The sequence below is a fragment of the Lissotriton vulgaris genome, chromosome 1_1, assembly GCF_964263255.1.
Source record: "Lissotriton vulgaris chromosome 1_1, aLisVul1.2, whole genome shotgun sequence".
Classification (NCBI taxonomy): domain Eukaryota; kingdom Metazoa; phylum Chordata; class Amphibia; order Caudata; family Salamandridae; genus Lissotriton; species Lissotriton vulgaris.
The window spans coordinates 1750358007-1750384820 of NC_141685.1; positions in this window are offsets into that span (position 1 = coordinate 1750358007).

The window sequence follows — 26814 nt, forward strand, 5'->3', positions numbered from 1 at the left end:
CACCCAAGGTACTTCGAGGTGGCGCATGCGTAAAAAGTGCGAGTGTCTGAAAGTAGTATCCTTAGTGCCACATTACAATGTCTCGTTCCCAGTGTAAGACACATGGGTTTTAGCCATTTCATCCGTGGGACTTTATAGGCAGGACACTCGAATAAAAAGTGAGGGACAGATTCATGGCGCTGTGGGCAGAAGGGGCACCACGGAGCAGTCTGGTGAGGAATTTTCCAATGACTTGTGAGTTCCATTACGGGAAGAAGACCAATTCTAAATTTGAAATACAGGGATCTTTCCCAAGGGGCTGAGATAATGTCCAAATACAGTTCTCTAATGGGGACATCTTTGGACTCCATAAAGTTTCTAGTCGATTTGCAAATCGAGGCAGAAGAGTTTCTTCTATTTGCCACCCAATTCCAATAAAGCTGTTTTAGCATTGATTTGGGCGGGGCTGTCTGTTGGTACCATGCTTCTTCCAGCCCCAGATTGGTAAGTAGTGCTTTGATGTCCGTTAGCCACTTTATTTTTGCCCATCCTGTAGATCTGATTATCTCCTGCAGGCCATCCGCATAACTTGAGAGCTCGGGAACTCTCCAGATGCGCGCCCATAGAAGCAAAGGGCGTGACTTTGCTTGATCTTCAATCGCCCGACAGCCCATGTCCAATTGCAATGGCAGAATGGGGACAGAAGGACCGAGGGACATCAGACTTCTCAAGAAGGTGTTCTCAGCTCGAGTAAGCTCTTTCATATTTGACATTCCCCAAAGTTCCGCCCCATACAGAGCGGCGCTTACTCCTCTGGCCGAGTAAATGTCCATTACTGCTGCTATAGGTTTAGTAGAGGCAGCTCTCTGCTCTTTCAGCAGGGTCCCAGTCACTCTTTTCAAATTTAGCAACATTTTGGTCAAATGATAGTCCCATTTCATGGAATCCACCAGCCGGATACCCAGATAATCAAATTTCTTGGTCCTTTCCAGTGCTACGGACCCCAGTGTTGGTGGAGGGCCAAGTTTTTGCGGGGGATTCAAGATAAGATACTTTGTTTTATCTGTGTTGATGCAGAGTCCTCTTTGCTTACAAAAGTCATCAAAACCAGAGAGAAGCTGCTGGAGGCCCATTGGGGATTTTGACAGAAGCAAAGTATCGTCCGCAAAAAGCAGAGTGGGAATTAAACGGCCTGCCAAACGGGGTGCATCTGCTGGTATCCTGGTCAGGTGGTCCACCACCCCATTAACATAGAGCGAGAAGAGTGTTGGGGCAAGTACGCACCCTTGCCGCACGCCTCTATTCACGTCTATTCTTGAGGTCTTTTGACCATTCGGACCCCAGCGAATTTGGGCATAGTTTTTTTCGTGGAACCTCATGATCAAGTGAAGCAAGTAAGGTGGCAAGCCAAGATCACATAGAACCTTCCATAAATTATTTCTGGGGACCAAATCGAAGGCCGTCCGGAGGTCGATGAAGGCCAGATATAAAGTACCCTTCCCAATCGTGACGACCTTCCAGTGGATCATAAGTAGCCTTAACGATTGTTCAATTGTTCCTGTACCAGTTCGGAACCCAGCCTGGAGATCCGAGAGTATCCTGTTTTCATCTGCCCACTGCTGAACTCTGGTTAGGAGGACCTTGCCTGCTACTTTTTGCGAACAGTCAATCAGGCTAATCGGCCTGTAGTTCGCAGGGTCTTCTCTTGAGCCTTTTTTGTGCAGTGGGACCACTTCGGCGGCCATCCATGAGGCGGGCAGTGGAGCACCCGCCATGGCAGCGTTTAATACTGATGTAATTAACATACTCCAATCGCCTAAGTCTGCGCGAAGCAGGTCACCCGGAAGGCCATCGGGACCAGCCGCTTTGCGCGGGACAAGAGATTTTATAGCACCTTCCGCTTCTTTCTTGGTAAACAGACTTTCCTCATAACTCTCGTCACCTCGAGAGATCTGTGGTAATGCGAAATCCGTCGCTTCAGCTACAGGTGCTGTATATAATTTTGAAAAATGTGAGTACCATAGATCCTCAGTTATGTTGCAGGTGATGACAGTATCTAGGGGTCTGTTTTTCTTGCGTATTAAGTCCCAAAAACCTTTTGCGTTTTTTTCAACGCTGGCGATGCGGAGTTCCTGCCAAAATGCATCTTCCCAGTCTCTCCTTGCTGTCTTTAGCACTGCTTTATAGCTCTTGCATTTGGTGGCTATTAGGGTTGCGTCTCCACTTTTTACAGCCAATATCAGTGCTCTCTTTCCAGCACGACACTCCGTCGAGTACCAGCCAAATTTGCCCTGTCGCTTATCAAGGTTGTTGTTTCCCTTTTTTACTTTGACCTTGAATAGGTCCCCAATCGACATCGAGACCTTGCTAAACATTGCTGAAATCTGATTTGGGCTGACAGGCTCATTTTCCAAAATGGCACAGGCTGTAGAAGTAACAGCTCTGATGCATGATAGTTTCTCTTCATCTATTGCCACTTTGTCCCATTTTAAGCGTCTTAGGCAGTTTGAGGGAACCACCCCTCCCGATGGCCCTGGCTCAGGTATATCATGATTTCCACACGCTAAGTGACTCTCCCTCCACCAGTATGTTAGGGATAGTGAAAGTGCGTTGTGGTCGCTCTCCAAGGAAGGTAGGACTATCATATCCTTCAAGTGAGCCCACAAAGAAAAGTTTAAAAGGATATAATCTATCCGGGATGAATGGCCAACCCTATTATATGTATGTACCCCCGCTAAGTCTGAGCTTGTTCTCCCGTTGGCTGCTCTCAAGCCATGCTCAAGTGTAAGGGAATTTAGCTGAATAATTCTGGGGGTCCATCTATTTATGATTGGGAGATCAAGTAACGGGACACCTCTCCTTGCATCTTCGTCATATAAGTCCAAAGATTCATCGGACAACAGGGGCTCAAATGTGCAATTAAAGTCCCCCATGACCATAATTAACGAGTCTCCACTACACTCACCTAGGGCTACCTCCAAAGCCGAAAGAGTTGGTGACAATTTGCATTATGTGTAGAACGCATATTGCAGAAATTATTAATAATATACTTGGCAACTCGTTTACCACACAACCGTGAATGGTGCTGAAAATGTGAATGTGGTCATATTTCTGACTGCACCTGTGGACTGTAAAGGGGTGAGCAGTATTGGGTACTGGACCAGATACCAGGAAATATTGCCTAAATCTGTGCCAAATCGATAAGCTATAACACTTACTCTGAGCAATCACCAACACTGTTATTAACGAGTCAGCAAAACCCAAGCCTAAGTGCAAACCGTTACCTTAGTCGAAAGTAGAGCCATCTACCTGAACCAGGAGAAGCCACAAATAGCTGTGGTTTTCAATTCTATTCTCTTCTGTATATATATTTAGAGCCCTGAAATTTCAATTAGACTCTGGTAACAAAATTGTGTAGATTTACATTTTCTGTAGGTGGTTCCATAAGGAGATGAAGAAAGACAGTGGTGGAATGGTGATTGCCATGCACAGGTACTTTGTGATAGACCTGTGTCAAAATGGTTTGAAATTCAGTGCAGCCCAGTGGGTTTGCAAAGGTCAGGCTCATTAGTGAACTTCTGAAGGGATACTAATGCTCTTAAATCCAAGAGGAGGATGTTCCAGTGCAGAGTGTCTAGGGGAGAAAATGTAGTAAAGTAGGAAAAAGCACATGATAGTTTGGATGGGGTTCAAACGTGCTGATTTGCTGAGAAAAGTTAGTCAGTGCCCATTTCTATGCCTCTCTCTAAGTCAGGGGAGGTGGGGGTGGGGTTCCCCCGTCTAGGGTAACTTGGGAAAGAAACGGGTATCGGTATAGATACGGCACAGGTGCAGATCACCATCAAACCCCCCACCCAAACGTTAGCTCGTAGGTCAGTTCAATAGTCTAGGTCCAACAAGTTCCTTTTGACAAAGGTTGACTCTATAACAGCAAACTTCCTATGTGTGCATGTTAGGCACAGTGCCTCGGTTTGTGAAAGCAGAGACCAGCGCTACCTGCTCATTTGATGTGGCAAATCAGAGGTGCAGGTCAGTGCAGTTAATGTATTCACACCCCTGGGCTCGAGAGTCAGCAAATGGGGAATGCAGGGAGAGGCCTTGCGCCTTCCTGCCCTAATGGGGTAGACCAGCCTGCTTGGCTGGCTCGTCAGCAATTTGTGAAGCCCAATGAAGACTTGGTGTACAACGTTGTATGTAGTTCACACCAGTAACTGCACCGGGACATCGGAGGATGCCTCATGCTTTGGGTCAGAGCCATCTTCGCTCCCGGCCTGTAATCAGCTACTTCTGAGTGTTCCACAGACCAGGCACATACCAGGCTTCTCCTGCTGGACAGGTACTCTGCTTTCCTCTCTGGTGACAGGCAGGCATCTAGGCACTTAGTGGCAGACTTCAGCTGATGTCACCTCTGGGAGACTGGCTGTTATGCAGCCACCAGCCTGGGTTACACAGCAGTTCTTTGAATACACTGCCCAGCACTCTCTTCCGTGGTTAAGGAAAACTTGGAACTGGAACAAAGTGAGATGTTTGGATTTTATTTTTTTTTCTAATTTTCCACACAGTGGCGTGAATCCACTGTCTAAGGCTTCAGAACTGGGTTGGGTTGGTACTCTTTCAACTGTCATTTTCTGGCTATTCCTCAGGCACATCTTAGTGCAAGGGGACGGCTCTCAGAGCAGGTAGCGATAGGGCTGGCTTGCTCAAAGCAGGTTTAGACAAACAAAGATATAATGAAGTGTGAGGTCTCTGGACCTGACTGGCACTTTCCTGAAGACTTAATGAATGCCAGTCCAAAGGAGAGGCCCTGCAGTCCCCCTCCCCCCTGCCCCTAGCCCCTACCATCTATCAAATGGAAGTGCTCAGGCAGAAGCAATCAACAACTTGCTAACAAGGCACTTGTTGAATTTGTAAAGGCAGCCATGTGTTTGTCCTTCTCTTGAATGTCTGGAGCTCCACCCTCCCCTGGACAGTGGGTGTGTCACGAAGGAAATGAGTCCTCGGTCATCAGCGAGTAGTCATTTGAGAATCCAAAGATACAAAGTGCCAAATGAGGTCATGTAGCCTGAAAAGGTGTCAGGCCAAGGACCAAACCTTGGAGGGATGCCTAGTAAGGGGAGGTGAGAGGAGTTGAAGGGGCACCAGGAAATGGGAGACTTGCCTGCAACACAGGAGGGAAATTAAGCTTGCGCTGTGCTACGGATGCCAAGAGAGGAAAGGGAGGAGAGAATGCAGTGTAGGCCGGCCTAAAGTGCTGAGGGCATTAGACAACAAAGGAAGGTGAGCAGGACAAGGGCAGTCGCAGGCAGCATTATTAAAGGAAGAGAAAATGAGGAGAAGGAAGTTTTTGAGTAATGTTGCTGACAGAACCTTGAAGCAAAGATAACAAGGTTGGCACTTATAGCAGAACAGATTATTTGAGAACACCAAGGCTAACGCTATTTGATGAATTGTTGACAATGCCACTGTAGTACCTAAATGGGCGTGTCCATGTATTATCAAACTATCATAGCTGATCTCATCCAAACAAAATATTGCAATTATGCACAAAAAGCATAAAATGTGAAATCAGTATTTTATGTCAAAGCTAAATTCTAAAAACAGGAAGACATAAAGCAAAAGACAGGCCAATTGAAGATTTTGTTGTAGCTATAAATTAGGGAGAAAACATTCAGGAAAGACTGAATGGAAGACATTTTGCTCAGCTTCACAAACAGATGGAGATCCAAGGAGCAAGTGATTTACACTGCGAGGGAGAGTCTAAACGCAACAATGAACTCTTGCCCAATGTAAGACAGAAAAAAAGGTAATAAAACTACTAGAAGGTCTGTTCTGAGGAGCGAACAGTGCAGCAATCATGTGCACATGGAGACAAATTGGTCCACATCAGATATGAAGGCCCAATTTTGCACAGCTGGATATGGGCTCCAGGGTGCAATTGGCAATTGATGTGGCATAAAATCACACTGGCAGCTGGGGCAGATCGCAGAAGATGGCGCTCAACAAGGGCTCGCCTGGCCCTGTTGGATACACCTGCAGAGGCCTGTAGACTTATCAGGAAGGCATAGTGCCCTGTTGAGAACATTGACGTAATTAATTAGCAGACTAAGAAGCTAGAATGTAGTCTTACTCAACAAGAATTAATTTTTGGGCTGACCGCCACAAAGCACAGCGGAGGGGGTTCGATTTGTGAAAGGTTTGCATCTGAAGGGGATGCTTTGCAGTGTTGTACCTGTATTTTTCATAGTTGATTTTACCAGGAGGCAGAATGGAGGTTGACAGAGAGGCCCAGTCTACTAATGGAAAGTTACACATCCATGTGTCCACTTCCCAGTAGTCAAGGCTTATGTATAGATTTATAATGCTTGAGGGAAACTGGCAAGGCTACCATCCACTTGCTTGACCACCCCCTCTCATACTTTTCCCCCTTGCCTGTCTTTGGCTGCCACATGACTGGCGCTGTCACAAAAAAATGGTTGTTTTTGTGACAGCTAGAGAAAATATTCGAGAAAATCTGCAACAACTGGTATTGCTCTCCTTTTAATGAAACTTTCATAGAGCTATCTTAACTAGTCATTAGTGTATATTTCTGACAACAGCAGCGTCATTTGTTAACAGTGAATGCAGAGGAATATGCCCCAATGCACACTCGGGTACTACTACTAGCCTGTCACCTAAATGACCTAAAGACATCCAGAAACGACTGAAATATTTATTGAAAACATTCCTGAAACCAAAGTACCCTATGTGCGTGCTAGGGGAGGCCACTGTGTAAATATTCAGGGTCAGTCTGGCCTTTAGGACAGATATGACAAGTCAGGTGGAGGATGTTATTTTGGCTGTTTGTGGGCCTGTTTTATGGTCTGTTGCATTATTTTGCTACCTATGCGGCGGATCATTTGTTTCTTGCTTGCACCAAGGTCCTCACTGGACCACTGAACTGACGGACTCTTGTTTCCAAATACTGTTTTCCACACTTTCGACGGCACCCGACCCGTCTGCAGTCACCGTGAGAAATGCCGTTGACAAAGCGCGGCAGAAGTGGAAGCATTCCAGCGCGCGACGAGCAGCACGAGGAGGCCGCCCCAGGGCACTCGACGCCATGATTGAGGGGATGAAGGGAGTGTGCGGGATTCGGTGCCAGGGTGTGGGTGGTGGAGGTGCAAGCCCCGAGCTGCTTGTGTTTATCCACCGCGGTTTTGGGAGTTGACTCACAGGTGAATCAGAACTGTCCTTTTTTTTGTTTGTTGCTTTTTCAAGTGGTGAGTCAGGTGACTAACTCGACCTTTACGGCTGTGGGGAGTAGCGCGGGTTTTTGACGCATTCCAAACAAGTGTGTAAGATACACCGCAAACGTTCAGCTCGAAAAATTCACGTTACCTGAAGGTGATCATTTCTGTCACATATCTGTTTTTTGGCCTACTCTTATTTCCAGATTCCGCGGCTTCAACATACTCAGTCATTCCATCTGTAAATCATAGGTTTGCTTTGATGCTTTCATTAACAGCCTGCACTGAGTCCGTTCACTTCTTATGGTCACCACTTTTCTTGAAACGTCTAATTGCGAAGTGACTGAAGACATTTGGACGATATGTACATTGCAAAACTCAACAATACAATGAAATAAACAGCATGTAATGCTTATATTCTCCCTATACTCAAGTCTGCATGGTTTGTGCATGATCTCTCTAATCATATTAATAGAGGTGAGATGAAGACTGCCCCCTCTTCCCAATCGAGAAAATAGGCTCAGCTTAATGTAGAAACCTGGGTTGATTCCCTATTGTCCTCTGGCTTTAGCACCTATGGTAGCCTTGAGGAAGCATATACCAACAGGGAAAGGTGGATTCATCAATCTTTGGAGTAATCGGCACCCAAAATGAGCCCTAAACCAATCAACGTCATGAAAAAGGCACCCTGGTTTAACTCTCAGCTAGCAGCATTAAAGAAAGGGTGTAAAAAGCTGGAAAGGGAATGGAGAAAGACCTATGACCCCCTTCTTAAAGCTAAAGATAAGGCAGCGATTAGAACCTATCATACCCAAATGAGAGAGGTACAGGCAGGGTTCTTTAAGGACAAGATTGCACAGGTTTAGAATTCTTCTAAAGAGCTGTTTAAAGTGGGGAAATCCCTGACCACGATTATACAAAACGCTCCTCATCAGCAGGCCTTTAAGGCAAAAATGCAATTCACCTGCCACATTTTTTCACAAAAAGGTGATTGACATTTATAGCTCCTTCCATGTTGAACCAAACACCTCCAGAGGCCGTGAAAGAGATCAAGCGGTGGGGGTTAGCCCTGCATTGACACAGTTTCCTGAATTGGAAAAGGAGACGACCCAATCGCTCATGAGGGAAATTCGATCAGGCTCCCGTCTGGATCCCGCCACCACTCCAATCCTTGTTAAGGCAATTGAGGCCCTCTTGCCATCTACTGCTAACCTGCTGGCCTTTGGTGTTCCTTGTGTCTCCTTATTATTCACACCTGCATTGTTCTCCATGTCTCCCATGTATTTTATGTTCTAACTATATTTCTGTAATTTTTGTGTGTTTCTCCTGATTTGATCATGGATATTCTCATGTTCCTTGTTTGTATTATGCATGTATCCTTCATTCCATTGGCATTTGCCTTGCTCCTGTAAAGCGCTCTGATACCTCTGAGTCTAGCCAGCGCTATATAAAACCTTTGAAATAAATAAATAAATAAAATATTGTTGGCATGTCAAACCTCTCTCTGCAGTCAGGTACAGTCCCCTCACTATGGAAGCAGGCAATAATAAAACCACTGCTAAAAAAACCTAGTCTAGATCCTGCCCGGCCAGAGAACTTCCGGCCAATATCCCTTCTCCCATTTATTGGTAAAATTGTGGAGAAACATGCTAACAGAACTCTCTCACAATTCCTTAAAGATCATCTTTGGTTTCACCCTACACAAATGGCGTTCCACCCCCAGCACAGCACGGAATCCGCCCTGTTAGTGGTGCCCGAAGAACTAAAAATGACCCTTGATCAAGGAGGAGCAGCTGCAATACTGTTCCTGGACCTAAGTGCAGCAATCAATACTGTCTACTATGGCTTGCTGGCTAACAGACTGCGGGCAATCGGTATTCATGCCCTGTACTGGCTGGGGTCCTTCCTCGAGGGGAGGTCCTTCCAGGTTATGGAAGGCAGCCTCTTCTCAGATAGTAAGCCACTCACGCGCGGTGTGCCACAGGGCTCATTGCTTAGGCCCACATTGTGTAATATCTGCGTGTGCCCTCTGGCAGACATAATTCAAGGATACGGCATCTCAGTAATCTCATACACTGATGACACCCAGTTGGTGGTGTCTCTTGACTCCAGGATTAATGGCTAATCAAGCCAGCTGGAGCCCTGTCTTAAACGGGTGGTAAAATGGATGACAGAGAGCTGTCTTAACGTAAACTGGGACAAAACCGAACTGATGGTCCTCGGCAATGCAGGGGTACCTAGGCCCCTGGCTTGCTGTCCACGCTGTCTAGAGAGGGCTCCAGTCCCGAGCACTGCTATCAAAAATTTGGGCTCCTGGATGGATAAGGAGCTTACCATGGATATCCAGGCAAGCAAGGTGGCAGGTACTTGCTTTGGGCTGCTAAGAATACGCATGAAAATCATGGACCTAATTCCCCTACAGCTAAGGAAAACGGTGATACACTACCTGGTCACGTCCCGCCTGGACTATGGCAATGCACTCCTTATGGGGCTCCTAAGTATGTGGTCAATAAGTTAAAGATAGCTCAGAATGCAGCGGCTAGACTTCTGTGTCAGATCCCAATGAAGGAATCAGTGAAGAAGCATCGCAGACAGCTACATTGGCTCCCTATTGAGGCAAGAATTAAGTTTAAAGTTCTTTGTATCACATATAGAGCCATAAACAACACAGGTTCCAGCAAGATTAGAAATCTAGTCAGCCTATACCTCCCTCAGAGAAACCTGAGGTCAGACTCTGAGTGATTGTTAAACATTAACAGAATAAAAAGGGCCAGATGGCGGGAAGAGCCGTTTCCCACCTTGCGCCCAAGTTATGGTGTCATGGGGATGAGCCTTGCATTTATACTGTGTTAAGTTGGCATGAGCTTATTAGAAGTTTGAACGCCATTTTTCCTTTCTGCTGCCTTTGCACACGGCACACATTATTATAAATGTTCAGAGTTAGCGGAGTGTTTTGCTTCGCACGAGAATTATATGTTTTTCTATATTAGCAGCCTTGCTTGGTAAGCTTTGTCTGAACAGTGAGTGCCAAGGCCTTCAAGGTTATTTCAACACAGTGGTTGTTGTTCGGACTGATCAGCGCACGTTCTAGAAATAACATATATGCAGCTGTGGCCACTTCTGATTTTGGCATGTTTAATAATGCACTGCGTAGGCATGAACACACACTTGGAGAACAGTCGCATGCAGAGAGCTGGTGCAGAATCTGATGTGATCCATTTCTGCTAAGTACCAGAGGTATGGGGCCGCCCTTGTAAACCCAAGAGACCTTCTGTAAATATAAAATAACCTACTAGCAAGGGAGGGTGAAATATAGGTATATTTAAACCTGTTTCCATTCAGCATTGTAACATGCTTTCTCCCTTTGTATTTTATGAAATAGTAACTATGCTGATAATCTTGTTGCTTATAATATGTCTGCTTGTATTAGCTAAGATACTGCGCATGAGAACACAGCATTAGAAATAAATATTTAAACTTGCTTGTGTCTTCGATTACTCCCTGTTTTGGACCGGTATGAGAGTATAACGAAAGAGTGTTCATGTGTTCCACATAGCCTGAGGTATTCTAAGTTCCATGTTCTGGGTTGTCTAATCATTGGTGTTATGGAAGAACCATGAGACACTGATTGCTAGTCTGGTAGGGGATATTGGGTACTAAGGTGAGTTTTGGCACACCGTAATTCACTGAGGTTCCAAGTCTCTATGCACAGTTCTGTGTAGGAGCAGAATCCCTGCTACAATGGAACTCTATTCCTTATGGAGTTAAGATTTACAGTATCAGAATCCACCTTCAGGAAGAAACTAAAAACCTGGTTATTTAACGAGTGCGACTAACCTCTTTCTTTCTGGCTTCTCTGTGTTCGTGCTTAGCGCTGGGTGAAAATCCTAAGAATAATAATAATAATACCATTGATAGATCCTTGTTAGACTCCAGTTTTTATACTGTACGTATAATATATCACTGCCCCTGAGAAGGTGTTTTAATAGTTTTCTTTGACAGGTGGCACGCTGCTCCCAGAACCCAGGGTTAGAGGGTAGTCTTTGATTTGATTTGATTTGATTTATAAAGCGCCTGAATCCCCCCCCCCCCCCCCCCCCCCGGGGTATCTCCATGCTACTTGACTACTTTCATCGCCCGAGAAGGGAAACAGATCAGAACAGTGCATTCTTAAGGTACTTACGGAACTGCAGGTGATCATACCACTCCCGCAGATGGATAGGTAATTGGTTCAAATATATAGGGGCTAAGTGGAAAAAGGCTTTACCGCCTGCCAAACTTTTTTACAGAGGGGAACCACAAGTAAGGATTTGGTTCCTGAGTGTAGTGCCCTGAGTGGCAGATATTTGGTGAATTTTTCTGCCGGATTAATGGGACCTTTACTGTTCAAAGATTTTTGCACAATGCAGCAGATATTAAATCGGATCTGTTTCCGCACTGGAAGCCAGTGCAATCGCTGCAAGAGGGGAAGGGAGGAAGGTAAGGCTGGGAGCATTGGAGTCCAGTCAAGCTGCGGTATTTTGGAAAACTTGCAATCTGTTCAGTGATGCTTCGCAAGCTGAGATCAGAAGGGTATTGCAGTAATCCAGGCAATTTAGCACTAGTGCCTGGATGAGGGTTTTCCGAGGGTCAGAGGAAGGAAGGGAAATACCCGTCGAAGGAGACTTAGCACATTGAAGCAAGCGCCGGCGGTGGATGAGGCATGTTTCTTCAGAGTTAGCCTCCAAGGTTTTTGACCACAGTCTTGGGGACTGGTGCGGAGCCCAGCTCCGCCGGCCACGAGCTCGGGGACCAGCTCATGGATGCTTCACCAAACAACATGATTTCGGTTTGTCCCACATTGAGCTGGCTGGAGGAAATTATGCCTCATCCAGCTAGCCATGGTCTTCATGCCTTCTACGAAGGTGGACTGAGCATTAGGATTATTTTTATCGAAGGAGAGGAGAAGCTGAGTATCATCAGCATAAGAAATAGGCATGAAACCTAAGTTCCTAAGTAATCCTTCAAAGGGAGCGACATAGATGTTGAATATAGTAGGACTTAGACAAGATCCCGGGGGTACCCCTTATGTCAGTTCCACGGTCTTGGAGCAGAATGGGCCCAGGTTAATAGTCTGGGTTCTATGTGAAACATCCACAGTAAAGCTATTACTTGGATTCCTATTTCTCTGAGTCTCCTGAGCAGAATTTGATGTGAGACAGTGTTAAAGACCGCCGACAGATCAAGTAGTACAGGAAGTACTGCTTGTCCATTGTCCAGGGACTATCTGATGTTATCAGTGACAGCGATCAGTGCTGTCTCAGTACCAGACTTAGATCTAAAACCTGATTGAGATGGATTGAGACAGCTGGAAGCTTCGAAAAGTCAGACAGATGTTTATTGATGTGTTTTTCTAATATCTTGCTCAGGAGAGGTAACAGTGAAATGGGGCGATAGTTGAAGAGGTCGTCCATAGGGGCCTTAAGGTTCTTACGTAAGTTTATTATTTGTGCCGCCAGTAGGGAGTTGAACTTTACTCAACGAAAGATTAAGGATTGAGCAGATTGGAGTAGCAAGATTGGAGTAGCAGATTGGAGTAGCAAGCAGCGTGGTGATCTTGGCCGGTATACTATCAAGGAGAGAGCCTGATTTTACAGTATTGAGTAAAGACTCTACTTTACCAGGCGTAAGCTTGTGGAAGTTTTCTAGCTACTGCATCTTTTCTAGGGCGGGGGGAGGTTGGCTATGGGAACCTGATGAGAACTTCCATCAGAGGTGATTTTATCATAGATTAAGTATATTTTCTTTGTGAAGATAGTAGCTATTTTGTCGCATAAATCTTGAGAGGGAGCATCTTCATTACTGCATGCTTTTGGATGAGTGAAGGTTTTGAGAATCTGATAGAGGGTTTTGGGAGCATTCACAGCATGTTCTAGTTGCAGTGCGATGTGGGCTTTGCGGCCATTTTTTATAATTTTGTGATATTTAGACAGGGCAGTTTTGTAGTTTGCTTTATCTAGTGCATTATGAGAGAGGCACCAACGCTGTTTCAATTTTTTTGCAAAAACTCTTTTCTATCTTGAGGTTGGGAGAGAACCATGCTGCCTGTGTACGCCTCTCTGAGTAAGTGCATTGCTTTAAAGGGGCCAAGAGATCCATGGCAGGTTTTATAGTAGATTTATAGCGGGCCAGGCCGTCCTCTGTATTCTCAGCGTTGAGGTTCCAAGATATAGGGATTGAATACTGGAAGTGGTTAGGAGTGATTTTATGCCACTGACTATGCCAGCTCAAAGGGGGTAGAGGAGGAACGTGGTGTATCCTGGGGCCCCTAATTTTAAACTCTATAAGTGAATGGTCGGTCCATGTAAGAGGGCAGGTGGCACGGCAAAGCATATCAGAGGAGTTGGTAATAATGAGGGCTAACGTGTGTCCCTCTGAGTGAGTGGGACCATCGTTGATCCTTTTTAAAAATAGCATTAATAAGTCGGTTAGGAGCTGATTCAGGGTGTATTCTCTGTGAACCTTGAAGTCATCCAGGAAAACAAAATGTTTGCAGAAATAACATGCGAGGAGATTAATTCCATTAGTTGGAGTGAGAAATCTCGAAGGGGACCGGGTGACCGGTAAACCAGTGCGCCTTTCCATCTGCATTAGGGGTGCAGGTCAATTATGAAAACTAGTACTTCCATTCTGTCATTACTTAATTGCTCCAATATTGTCACTTTAGTAAAATCTTTATGTATTGTGGCTATACCCCCCTACTTTCATCAGTCTATCAAACCTTAGGATGCAATATCCTTCCAGAAGTGCCATTGCAATAGCAGGGGTGAAGCTGAGTTGTAGCCAGGTTTCAGTGAGGAAACCAATATCAGGGAGTTTAGAAAAAACAAGAGATCCCAGTTTTCCACTACGTTTTTAGGAAGTGATCTCACATTGCTCGGAAGGCAGTTTCAGTCTTGGTTTCCCAAATGAATTTGGGGAGAGGGTTCTGTCATTGCCTTGGAGCTGTGCTGTCTGTAGCTATTATCGGTGGGTTGCTGTGTCAATTACAGGCTCTGAAATCTGCAGGACCTGCATGCAAAGGGCCCCTCCAGTGTCGCAGGGGTGCAAGGTGTAGCCTTTGCTAGGTGAAGGCATTTGTATAAGCTACTGTGTCTGATCTCAAGAAGTTCCTGGCTAGTGTAGGCACATATAGCCTTTGGACAGTTACCTGACTCTGGCGAAAAACATGCAGGGGTCATGGCTCCTGGCGACGACCAGGCGCGGATGGGCATGGACGGACTTGCCTTAGGCACTCCCACTGCACATCGTGCGTGGCATGCAAGTTATATAGGGAGACCGGCTGCTAGAGCGCAGACCTCCGTTCCGCTACCCCGGAAGTTCAGCTGCACTACTTCCTCGGTCTCACAGTCTCTCTCTACACAATCGGGAGAACCCGTGGTGGACCGAGGAGAGAGGCGGGAGGCTAAGCAAGTATGAGTGCAACTAACAGAAGGTAAATTACAAATGCTCGTTTAGAATACTGATTAAAATGAGCATGAAACCATTAACATACCTCGCTACATATTCCCTTAGTGGGCGAAAGCATTTAAGAAAGCCTTTAAAGTCTAACAATTCACTTTGCCTGATTCAAGCGAGTCCAGTCTGAGTCTGGTTTTTTAAGTGCTTAAACACATGATTGAAATTAATAGGTTTGTTTGGCCCTGTGTTCTTAAGAAGAACCACCGCATGCATAAGTCTAGGATCTTGAAGGTGAAATTATTTCAGTTTATGATAGTTGAGTAACAGAGGGTAAGTAGGTGTTTAATTAATAACAATTAGAGAAGGCAAAGAGAAAAAAAGATGAACACAAGTAGTAATTTTGTGTTAACATGGAGGTGAATAGTTGGAATGAGCAGAGGGCTGGAAGGCGGTAAGGAAGTTTCACGTGTTAGTTGAAGAGTATGCATGTTTGTTGGGGATTGGAAAGCATAAGTGGAGGTTTAGCATTCCCTTGTTGAAGGGTAGTGCAGCTGGAAACAAGGGAGTAAGCAGAAAATGAAAATAACTGCTACTTTGATCTCTACCTCAGGTGAGCAAAGGTAGTACACCTACCACACAAGCAGAGGTCCCATCATGGTTCCTTCCTTCCACCACCTCTAATATTAGAATCAAACGTATTGAAGCTGCCCATCAAGGACATTTAGAGGTGGGAGCCACCTGTAAGAATTTGAAACCATTCTAATATTAGATGAACTGAGACATAATTGCATAAAAGAATCCCATCTACAATAGATAGTTCACTTTCTACTTGTGCAAAATATCTGAGTGGAACTGGCAGTGATCTTTCCCTTGGCCAGCCTTTTTCTACAAAGTTCATAACAGTAGTTAACGTTGTCATTTTTCAAAGCAGACAGCCATTCCTCATGAGAGACCACACCCGAGGAGCTCAATATGTCATCCAAAGTAGCTACCACAGAGTCAATTTTCTCACAATCTTCAGATTAGTCATCAACCTGAATTTGTGTCCTGGATAAGAAATCAGCTTGTGAGTTTCTGTCCCCAGGTATGGAATCAATTTTGAAATTGTTCTTCTGCAAACGAGAAAGTAGTCTGACGAGCCTAGCTGAGGCTCTTCCTGAACCATTTTCATCAAATAAATGTATTAGAAGTAATAGAAATGTTTTGAACTTCTCTATGGCCCATGAGCAGTCCAACACCTCCCTCTGTGTGGTACTAAAGGGAGATTATGAAGACTTTAAAGAGCAGGAGGCGAAGGCTACAGTATGTTTTCTGCCACAATAAAACTCTGAGAGAACAGCTTCAATACCAATTAAACGTGTATCTACTGTAAATATCCATTTGCTTCCAGGGTTGATGGAGGACAAAGCAGGGGCATTAATAATCATATTTTTGCTTCTAAAGAAGGCTTCATTGGCTGCTTCATCCCAAGTGCAATGTACTCATTTATGCCACAACCTCCTAAGTGGTTGCACTTCGACAGCAAAGCCTTGAATGAATCTGGAGTAATACTCACTTATCCCAAGAATTGATCTCAAAGTGTATTGATCTGTGGGTAAATTCACATCATGAATTGCTTCTACCAAAGAAAAATTTGATCCTAAGCCATCTCCAGAAATGTGATGACCCAAATAATCTAAATCCTTTTTTTAATACACAGCATTTCTCAGGTTTGAGAGTTATGCCCTCATCTTTAAAAACGTCCAAGACTTTGTTAAGTATAATCTTGTGTTCTGTAACTGTGATAGAAAAGAGTAACACATTATACTGATCGGCATGAGTACCTGGTATACAAGATAAAACAGTATCCATTAACGCCTGAAAAACGCTCGCTGCAGACGCAAGATCAAATGGCAAGCATAAAAATATGTAATCTCCGAACGAAGTAACAAAAGTTGTAAGGTCTTGTGATTCTGTAGCCAGCGGGCTCTCATGGTATTCAGAGCACAAGTATAACTGTGTGAAATATTTGGCAGAGCTTATATTTGCTAATAAGTCATGTATTTGGGTAATTGGTGGCAGTCTACCAACAGGTTCTTATTAATGGTGCATAAGTCTGCACAGTGTCTGATGTCCTCATCTTTTTTGCAAACAATGGCAATGGCACATAGCCATTCTGAGTAGTCTGTGTGAGCAATACCACCTTCCTTAACTAGCTTATCAAGTAGGTGCTTTGGCTCTGGCCTTACAGACAAAGGTACTGGCCTAACATTGTGAGCCACTGGTAAAAACTCTTCTTAAGCGTTATTCTATGCTCAAAATTGTAAATGTTTCCAATACTCTGTAAAAACTTCTGAACATTTTTGGATCACCTCAGACAAAACACTATTTTCAGTGATTGAAGCCACACACATATTTTTCACCATGACTGGATTGGTGGCACCAGGAACCATCATAAGACCCAACTTAGCTAAATCCTGCCAACAAATGATGTGTGTCCCTTTTTCTGCGACATGCATTTTAGTGCGTGTTGTCTGCCTAGACCTTCCAAATCATCCACAAAAGGAGAATGGGGGTGGCTAGTAATATTAGTAATGTGTGTAGAATATGGGTGAGAGTGAGAGGTTACATGTTTTAAGGGAGAGAGATTATGAAGATGAGGGATATGGTTAGATTTCAGCATTGATAAAGGCAAAGTGTACAATAAGAGGGTTTAAAACAGGCAGTTTTAGTAAAGGGATTGAATGCTGAAAGAATTGAGTGTGCATAAGAAAGCTATGGGTGACAGTCAGTGCTTAATTTGTAAAATGATAAGTGCAGGGGCTTAAAATTTTCCTCAGAAGCCACCTCCAGCACTGCAGATAGTCGTGGTGCTAACAACCAAGGCTGGGTATGCTTGAGCACCCTTTATGCACCTTTAACCCACCACCAGACACTCCCTGTCCCTCTATCTTACTCCTGCACATTCTTTGTCATCCCTGCTTTATCCCTTTGTCACTGTATTTCATTCTTTATTTTCGTCCTCCTGACTCCCTTGTGTGTTTTTCTCTCTTTTGTTTTTGGTCAAAGTGTGATGAGGAAAAATAAGTGGTAGTGCCCACCCCCACTTCGGAGGCATTTCCCATTGCCCATGAAATCCTACAGCCAGCAGCGAGAACCCTTTTGTCTTTAAAATGTTTTTTTTATTTATTTAGTCCTAGTTGGGCTTCGAGAACATGGGTGTTTCCTCTGCTACTGACTGACCATTGTCGTAACTCTTAATATTAGCACAGTGACAGGAAGGTCCTATTCAGTGGCTGAAGGCAGTGGCTTAACAAAACATGAGGCCCCACCCCCGCCAGATATGCAAATGGGGCCCGTCACACTCACATCAATAGGAGCTGAGGGGCCCACTTCAGTATGAGTAAACCTGGAAGTTTCCACCTGCACTGCGGGGACCTCTATTATGCCCCTGGCTGAAGGAGTCTCTGTTTTGATTGAGCACCCAGGTTTCGCCGGGTTTTGATTAGAACAATAACACAATCAAGTGATCCACCTTGGCTATCAACTACAAAGGATATGGACTTGGGTTGCTTGTTTGACCTAACTAGTCTTTAATGTCTTTATTATTATGATATTTGCTCCCAGATTATTATCCTTATGGAATATTTTCAATTATTGTGAATATTTGAATTGTTATAATTGAATTGTGTATTTTTTATGCTTTTTAAATAAACTATTTTTAGCAATTGAATCCTATCAGGATCGTGAATAATAAAATATATTGTATATTTTTATATTGTTGTTTTGGTTTCGACTTGGTGTTGGCAAGCTGAATAGTTGATGCTTGAAAGTGATGTGTATGAAGGATAAAGTTGTGTCTATGGATGCTTAATAAGAGCCCAAAGGGATCTAGCTTTTGACAGAAGTGTCTTTGTATGGTGTCCTGTCCATTTGGTGAGTAGGACCCCTCTCTTTTATGTTGAGATTGAGAATGAAGGAGCATCCTCCCATTGTAGTGTAGTTCCTATATTCCCAATGGGCTCTGCGCATTGGAATATTATATCCTTTAGATTTGACGTAGGACTTAGGTCGACTAGTTCTCTATCAAATATATTAGAATTAATTGTGATTGCCAGCTAGCTCAGAGGTCACTAGGAACTTTCTCGAATAAACAAGAAGGGATTAGTTTCTGACAAACGCATAAACATGACAACTTTGTTTCCCCAAGAATAAAACTGATCTTCAGAGTTGTGGAAACAATAGATAGATATTTTACCCAGTCACTCGTGCATGATTCGTTTCATCAGAGGCGCAGAGAAATAGAGATACGGGCGTTTTCATTAAAAGGGTTTATTGAACAGTCTTCTTTCTCAAATAAGTAAAGTGAACTGCTACAATCGTAATTCTGGTTGCAAAGTATAATGCGTACAGTAAGAAGAGTATTATAAAATAATACTCTAAAAGCATTGTATGGTTCCTAGACCATAGATAAATACATACATAAATAACAAAGGCTAAAAGTACTCAACCGGTGCTTCTAAAATACGCCTACCCCAATGTCCCTAATCTAAGTCTAGTATGAGGGAAGAAGTAAGTGAGGTGTAGCATAGGTTTAGTTTTCTTTGCCAAGAATCTAGCCAAGATTTCTCTTAGGGTCTAATCAGCTCCGTACCTTGGTTTTAGATTGAAGGAGGTTTGGCATCTCTGTCTCGGGACTCGATTTCCCAACACCCTGCGAGGGGAGCTTGGAAACACTGGAGCTGGATTCTCAGCAAGAGAAAGGCAGCCTCTTGATCAGTGCGTCAGCTGGAGGGTCGGCTTCCTTCGACACTTGCTGTAGCGAGCTGCATCGGGCAAGTAGATAGTCGAGCTGCTCTGAACCACTGTGTGTTTGCTAGGACAAATGTAGGCATATTTATACCTTGAAGGTGCCTAATTTGCCGTAAAGTCGGACATAATAACGTCATCAAAAAACCCCAAGGGAATGGTAGTTCTTTGAAAACTCCATGATTTCTAGGACAAATCAATATTAAAGCAAGGGGATGTCCTTGACTGCTGAAGTCGAGTTTTCCAAGAAATCGTTGTGGCTTTTTGGAACTAGTGGAAGAAGCCATGCCTGTATTTGGACTGGATGGGTTATGTCTAAATATGGGTATGATTTCTATGTCTATATAAGGGCAATGTGAAATATACCTATATTAGGGCATCAATCGGTAATTTACGCTTGGATCCTAAAATGCTACACAACACTCACTCCACTTTATTATGTTTGATATTACTAAATTCTAAGTATTTTTTTTACATATCTGAAGCATGATGTGTAAAAAATCCCTCCCAAAATACATAAAATGCATTTGAAATGATTGTACATGAAAGATGAGCATTTGCGCTGTATGCACTTAAAAAAGCAATATTTTCATTCAAAGCATGTAATGTGACATTGGAATATGCTTATCAGAATGAGGCATGAGATAACATTTTATAAAATGGCTCTTAAATACAGAAGAAAGGTCAAGACCATTCCATGACAGAATATATAAACCGTTAAGGTTGTGGACAAGGTCAAATATTGTCATTTGGAAGAGTTTCAAAGAATCCTTTTTCTCTAAGAATAGTTCTACTTTAAGCAGATTACTTTGTGTAAAAAAAATAATTCAATTTAGGAAAAAGTCAAATTGCAGAAAAATAGAGTTCATAAAGCTGGAAGTTTTGTTTTGAAAAGTGAAGGTCGAATACAGAGTTCCATAGAACGCAGTGTGCTAACTTCAAAAGTCATCCTCATTGTTTGGAGAAAACATCAAATCTTCTAAGCTGGCAAAGAAAACGTCTACCACGGTAGGTGAAAGTTGGACCACTTCATTAAGTAATCCGATAGCGCAAAAATGTGAAGCATCGCTGTCAGCGTTGGCCGCATTAGCAACGTTCATCGTAGATGGAGATGGTACCCGTGTGCCTGTCGCTCCACGTATCTCACCGTTAGCAGGTTGCGTCTGTGAGATCTCAATGAATGCCGTCATCAGAATTGGTTGCCGCTGGGGGCATGGGCCGTTACTGAACCAAGCAAGGTATCAACATCCGTTGGCAGGGCTGATGGAAGTGTTAGACAGATGTCCAACTCGCATTCTTTTCCACATAGCAGGCATCGTAGAACAGGTAAGATGCAATCTTGCCAGATTGGTCGGAATGATAGGAACCGCGTGGTATTCAGGTCTCTTAACCGAGCCAGGCCCAGGAACTATATCATGAGCTCACGACACTTCATTGCCAGGAGAGTGTTCTCTATGGTAATCTAGGTGCCGCTGCTGACCGGACTTGCCATATCGGAGCAGAAGGAACAAGAATAGTATTCCTGCTACGAGTCCCAAAATGAGAGGCAGGCCGCCGAACACAGAGTGCACGAAGTTTGGAAAAATGCCGAGGACTGCTTCAAATGGTGCTAACAGTCCCGAAAAAACTGTCTTAAACACATGTACAATACCACTGGTATCAGACATGTTTAAGATACGACCTAACAATTCTACGAAATGTAAGGGGCAGTTTGTGGATAAAAGGGCATGTATCTCTGCAGAGGACCTTGCAACTTGTAGTTCATACGTCTCTTTGGACGAGGTCAATGGCACAGTTTTTTGTAAAAAAAATGGTATTCATTCTGCTTAAAGTATCAATTAAATAGAAGATATGTTCAGTGAAGCCCATAACGGCGACTCTCCGTCTGTCTTAGCTTCAGGAAACAATACTTACATACAACAAGTGATCCTGGCTGACACAGTTACAAGATAACCTATTCCTGGCATCATTCCACAACAGCTGTGATCATTCAACATTATATAACTCCCTTTAGAAAGCTGCCTAAAAATTGGATCTATCACTGCTGCTGGAGAACCTTGCAGGTGGCAGGATAAGTTGCTCAAAGAACCTTCACAGTCTCCATGTAAATTAATACCCTGGCATAAAAGTGTACCGCTCAGAACGCTTTTACATTGTGTACCACTAGGAAATACTTCTTTTCCCACTCTCCAACATCTGTGTGTGTATGGTAATTCCCAGGTTGACTTCATGTATTCCTTACCCAACCTTTCATACATGGCAACTGGTATATGTTTCAAACAGTATTGAAAACTGAAAATTGTGACAGGCAGAGTGATTATCCCATGTATAAGCCATTCTTCTGCAGGTTTTTCTGAAACAGTTAATGGTAATCTTTCCAGTTTTGCAATGCTCAGCACCGTATAGTCTGCTCCTCTCTGTGCCAAAGTGATTTGTTCATCTGTAAGGTTAAATCTAGAAAACAATGACGTGGTGTTGATTAGACACCATGGCACATATACAGAACGAAGATTTTGCAACGTCCAGCCTAAAGGCATTATAGAACGTAATTGAGACTGTCCATGCTGTAGCATGAGCAAGTCCTGCTCTATTATGTCTATGGCAGAGGATACTATGCTGTCCAAAGAATATATTCTGGATGACAGGGTCATTAACCCATTGTCAACTACAGAGAGTGATTTCTCTAAATTAATAAGACCAATTTCTCGTATCCTTTCTGCAGTCTCTGCCTGTGTCGCTTTCCAAGCTTCATTATAAATGGCATATATACCTGCGTATATGAAATGTTTATGACGTCGTTTTGACGGACCTTTAAAGAAGTCCCTTAAATCAACGCCATCTTTAAGTAAAGATAAGTGTTGTTTAACCTCTGTAAGTGTAGATTTTTGTAGCCACTCTAGGCACATCTTCCTACACTGTATGTTGTTACTCTCCCTGGATGTTGTCTCTGGACATATCTTGGATCTGGCCTAGTTACTGTAAACCCTTGTGTCTTGTTCAGGAATCTATCTTGACAGTTATTCTTGTCTGTGGGCCAGATTATCTATTTTTTCCAATCAGGATCAGTTATGTTTTCAAGTAAAATAGTTTTTACGTCGACCCCTCCTTCTGAAGTGTTTTTGCTATCAGATGTAGGTGTAGGTATAGATGGTTTGTTCAAGTCTTTTATCTTGGTCAGGCCAAGGCAGGATGTCTGTTGAACAGTGTCGTTTAAAAACATTATTTGTTCAGGGATAATGCAGACTCTAAATAAGGCTTCTATTCCCTGTACCTGCCAGTCTTTTGTGCCCCAGACATTTTTTCTTTCAATGTTGCTGCTCCAAAAGTCAAAACCTAACGAGGACAGCTGGGCATAAAAGGCTGCAGAATAAACTTGCTTTGTATTAGTCAACATACTTTTCATTCCTGTCTTATTAACATTTTTAAAGTAAAATGTTTCCGGATTTGTGGTATTGAAACCTGAGAAGTATGAAAATTTATCATAGAATGTTTTTGAGCTACCTTTTGGTGGCGTTGGACAACCATAATGATTATAACAGTACATTTGTGCATAATCTGATGATCCTTCTAAGTATTCATGTTTTGTGAATTTAGCCGACATCTCCAAGTCTGACATCATATTATTAACAGTCTCAAAATCCCAATCATTAGAAAACGTGCTGGGTGAAACAAAGTCACTCAAGGAAACCTAGAATTGATGTGGAATCTCAAACAACTCTGCAGGAATATAGATGTCATAATCAGTTCTGTCCCATGCTATACCCCCAGGTATAGGAACGGCTGTGATGTTCACTGATGTCAAGTCTCTGTGTTCACGATGAGAGGATTTGTGCGACTTCAGGAGCAAATTGATGTTCTTACTTGCTGTGTCCATTTTACTATATCTTCCATTTATCAGCATTCCCAAAGTTAATACCAGGATTAGTCAAAGTAGGAGAAAAGTATGCCTAGTACAATCCAAAATTTAACCCATGGTTATACCAGATATGTTTTTTCAAGTTGCTGAAAAAGTTCCATTACTTGATCTTCAAAAGTTTTATTTGCTGGCATCGTTTCAGGCTCACTGGGATCCTCAGAAAATGTATCAAAGTTAATGAAATAGCCAGAGGTAGTTCTGTCAATTGTAGGAATTGCATCAGGATTACTTGAAATCACCAGAGTTTTCAGATCCTTTGGTATATTAGTATAGTCAGATGCTACATCATTGTAGACAGGAGTGTCTTGACGAACTGTTATTTGGGTCTCAAGAGGCACAAGTTCCATAGCTTTTTTGCTTAGTCCTTTGTTTTGTGCTGCAGAGTCTTCAAATGTTATCAGTCTCTCAGTCTGAACCTCTTGGACAGTAGCAATATTTGGTCTTCTGCTACATCTCTGGAGTCCACTGGGCTTACTGCTTATTTTGGCCACATGATGTGGTATGACCAGGTTGATAGATACAAATCTGTTCTCTTTTCTTCCAGCAAGGGCCGGCAGTAACACTGTTCTTGATCCGTGGATTGCTAGCACATGTACTGGTTTTCTGTAAGAAGGCCCAAATTCCTTCTTATCCGTGATCTTTTCTCTGACTAGATCCCCAATCTTTGGAATCCAGAGAGGCCTTGCTGGGATGGGTGGTTCTCCTTCAGTGGTCATTGGCTTCTGTATTGTGCTGCTTTGACTTCTCCTTTTCTCGTTAAAGTCCTGCAAAACAGCCAAACTGTCTTTGATATCAAAGGCTTTTTTGTTCTAGCACTGAGTGTGATGATCGAGGTCCTGGGCAAGCATTCTAGTACCAAAAAGGATTTCATATGGAGTGATTCCACCAAGAGAATTTCTTGGCAGATAATTTAAACTACGTTGGACACTTATTAGATGTTTGACCCACCGTCACCCGAGCCTAATACCCTAGCTGTTATAGATGGCTTTATGTCCCACTTTTTTCTTTCCACTACAGAATTTCTCTCAGGATGGAATGGACTCGAATACCGCAATGCAACACCCAGATTGGCCATGGCCTTCTTGTAAGCTTTGGAGCTAAATGCAGGACCCTGGTCAGAATGTAACATGTCGACTGCGTATGTGCGGATAAAGACTTGCAAATATTTTATAATAGTTCAGGTGTCAGGCGAGCACTGAGGCCACATCCAAATGAATCTGCCCTTATAGTTGTGGGACCGCATATGTCCATAGGGACGTCTGCGTGTCGATAGTCTAATGCTGTCTAACAAAGGTGTCTGTATTGGGCTGGCTACACTGTAGTCAAGTATCTGGGGGCACTCTTTGCTGCGATCTCTGTTGCAGTCATGGCAATTAATTGCAAATTCATGAATGTGGGCATTCATCACTGGACCCCAGTATGTCTCTTTTAATTCTAGAATGGATTTAGAGATCCCTTGATGTATCAGACCCTCTCCCATATGTGCTTCTTATATCAAAGCTTCTCTACGTCTCCTGTTTGGAATTACTCTATCCCCCACTCCAGGGATTCGACCAAAAGGGAGGGAGTTGGCATCAATTATGTATGAATATTCGAGTGGATATTCTAGAGGTAACGCTGCACTACTGCCTTTGCTTGTGGCATTGAGAGCTAGCATTGTTTCGCCATCTACTTTTGTTTTTGTTTTTGAACGAGGGATTGCAGCTACGGAAGCCATTTGCACAGCTGCCTTTGCGGCTTCATCAGGCAAATGAATTCCCTTCAACGTGAACGCCATCATGTATGGATCACATGAGTCTTTTGTAGTTCTTTCTGTGATTGATGCCCCCTTTTGCATCTTTGAAACCGTTTTGAACCCAGTTCTGCAAGTATTCATTGTAAGATTGAACGCAGTAATACGAATCGCACACTATGAGTGTGGGGAATTTGCGATCAGTATTTTCAAGCGCCATCTTGAAAGCCTGTAGTTCAGCTCGCTGAGCTGTACAGTCTCCGAGAGATTTAGTTTTTGTGACCGTAGGTTGGAATTTACCATCACGCCAGCGACCTTTAACAATTGCGCACGCAGCACTATAAGCTTGTTTACCCCCAATTGCAGGTTGAGCTGATCCGTCTGTATAAATTATACATTCGTACTGTTCCAGAGGCAGAATCTCAGTTGGCAGAGGACATTCTTGTTCGTATTGTAGAAATTCTTGTATTTTCAAGTAGTGTCAAAAACGTATTCAACGTCTGTTGCAGCAAGAGAGTTAACCCATTTTATCCATCTTTGATGTAAAGCCTTTGCATTCGGAATGCTTGCTTTTGTCACTGCCTCTAAGGCAGGTACAGGAGTAACGATCGTTATGCATTTACACTGTGCGAGTGCTCTCTCTTTTGCTACTGCAGTTTGAACCGCTGTCAGAATTTTTTCTGTTGCAGTGAATTTCACTTCAGCTTGTGTGTACAAGTGTGATTTGTAAGCAATTGGTACTTTTTCACCTTCATTAAAAGTTAAGTATGTGAATCCGCATCTTCCTGGGATTATTCTGATAACAAGGTTGCGTACGTTTATGCGTATCTGTAAATGTGATGTTGCTAACATGTCTGTTTGCACTGAACGCAAAATTTCTGTGTGTTTTTGAGTCCAATTAGTAGTTTTGAAATCAGGTTTGATTAATTCGTAGAGAGGTTTAACCCTTTCTGCGTAATTTAGAATGTACGTTCTTCCGAAATTCAGGAAACCTAGAATTGACTTGAAGTTTTTCAGCGTTTTTGGAGGTTGAGCAGTGCACACTTTTCTAAAAAGTTGGCTGCCAGGCTTTTGCCTTCACTTGATAACTCGTATCCTAGAAAAAGGACGTTGAGGTAGGCAATTCTTGATTTCTTAAAGTTGAATTTATACCCTTCAGAGGCGAATCCAAGTATAATGTTATTCACTCTGTTCAAGTGCCTGTCCAAGTCATCGTCTGTTAGATAGATGTCATTGACATAAGATAATGCCTCATCATCATACGTTTGTAGTAACAATGTTACTCTGGCTGAAACCAACCCTGGACTATTCTTGATTGAATCCCTGGGGGAGACGATAGAAGTGACTTTGTATCCCCATAATTGAGAAAGCGGTCAAGTTCCTGCTTTCAGGTGCAATGTTTTGACAGAAGAAACCATTAGAAATATCTAATGTGGTTTTATATTTATAATTTCTACGCACAATGTTATTCATTAGTGCTGTTCTCTGTGCATTTTGTACTGCAAAGGTTTTTCAACAAGAGTTTAAATGTCTGTAGTCCAAAACTAGACGATATGTATTGTCTGGTTTGGAGACAGGAAACAAAGGATTGTTCATTGATGAGGTGCATGTTTCAATCACCCCTTGGTATTCAGTTGATCTAATATCTCCTTGACCTGTTTTTTAGCTACTTGCTTAACTGGATACTGCCTCTGTGCAGTTGGTTGAGTTTTTAACTGGATTTTGCGGTGAGG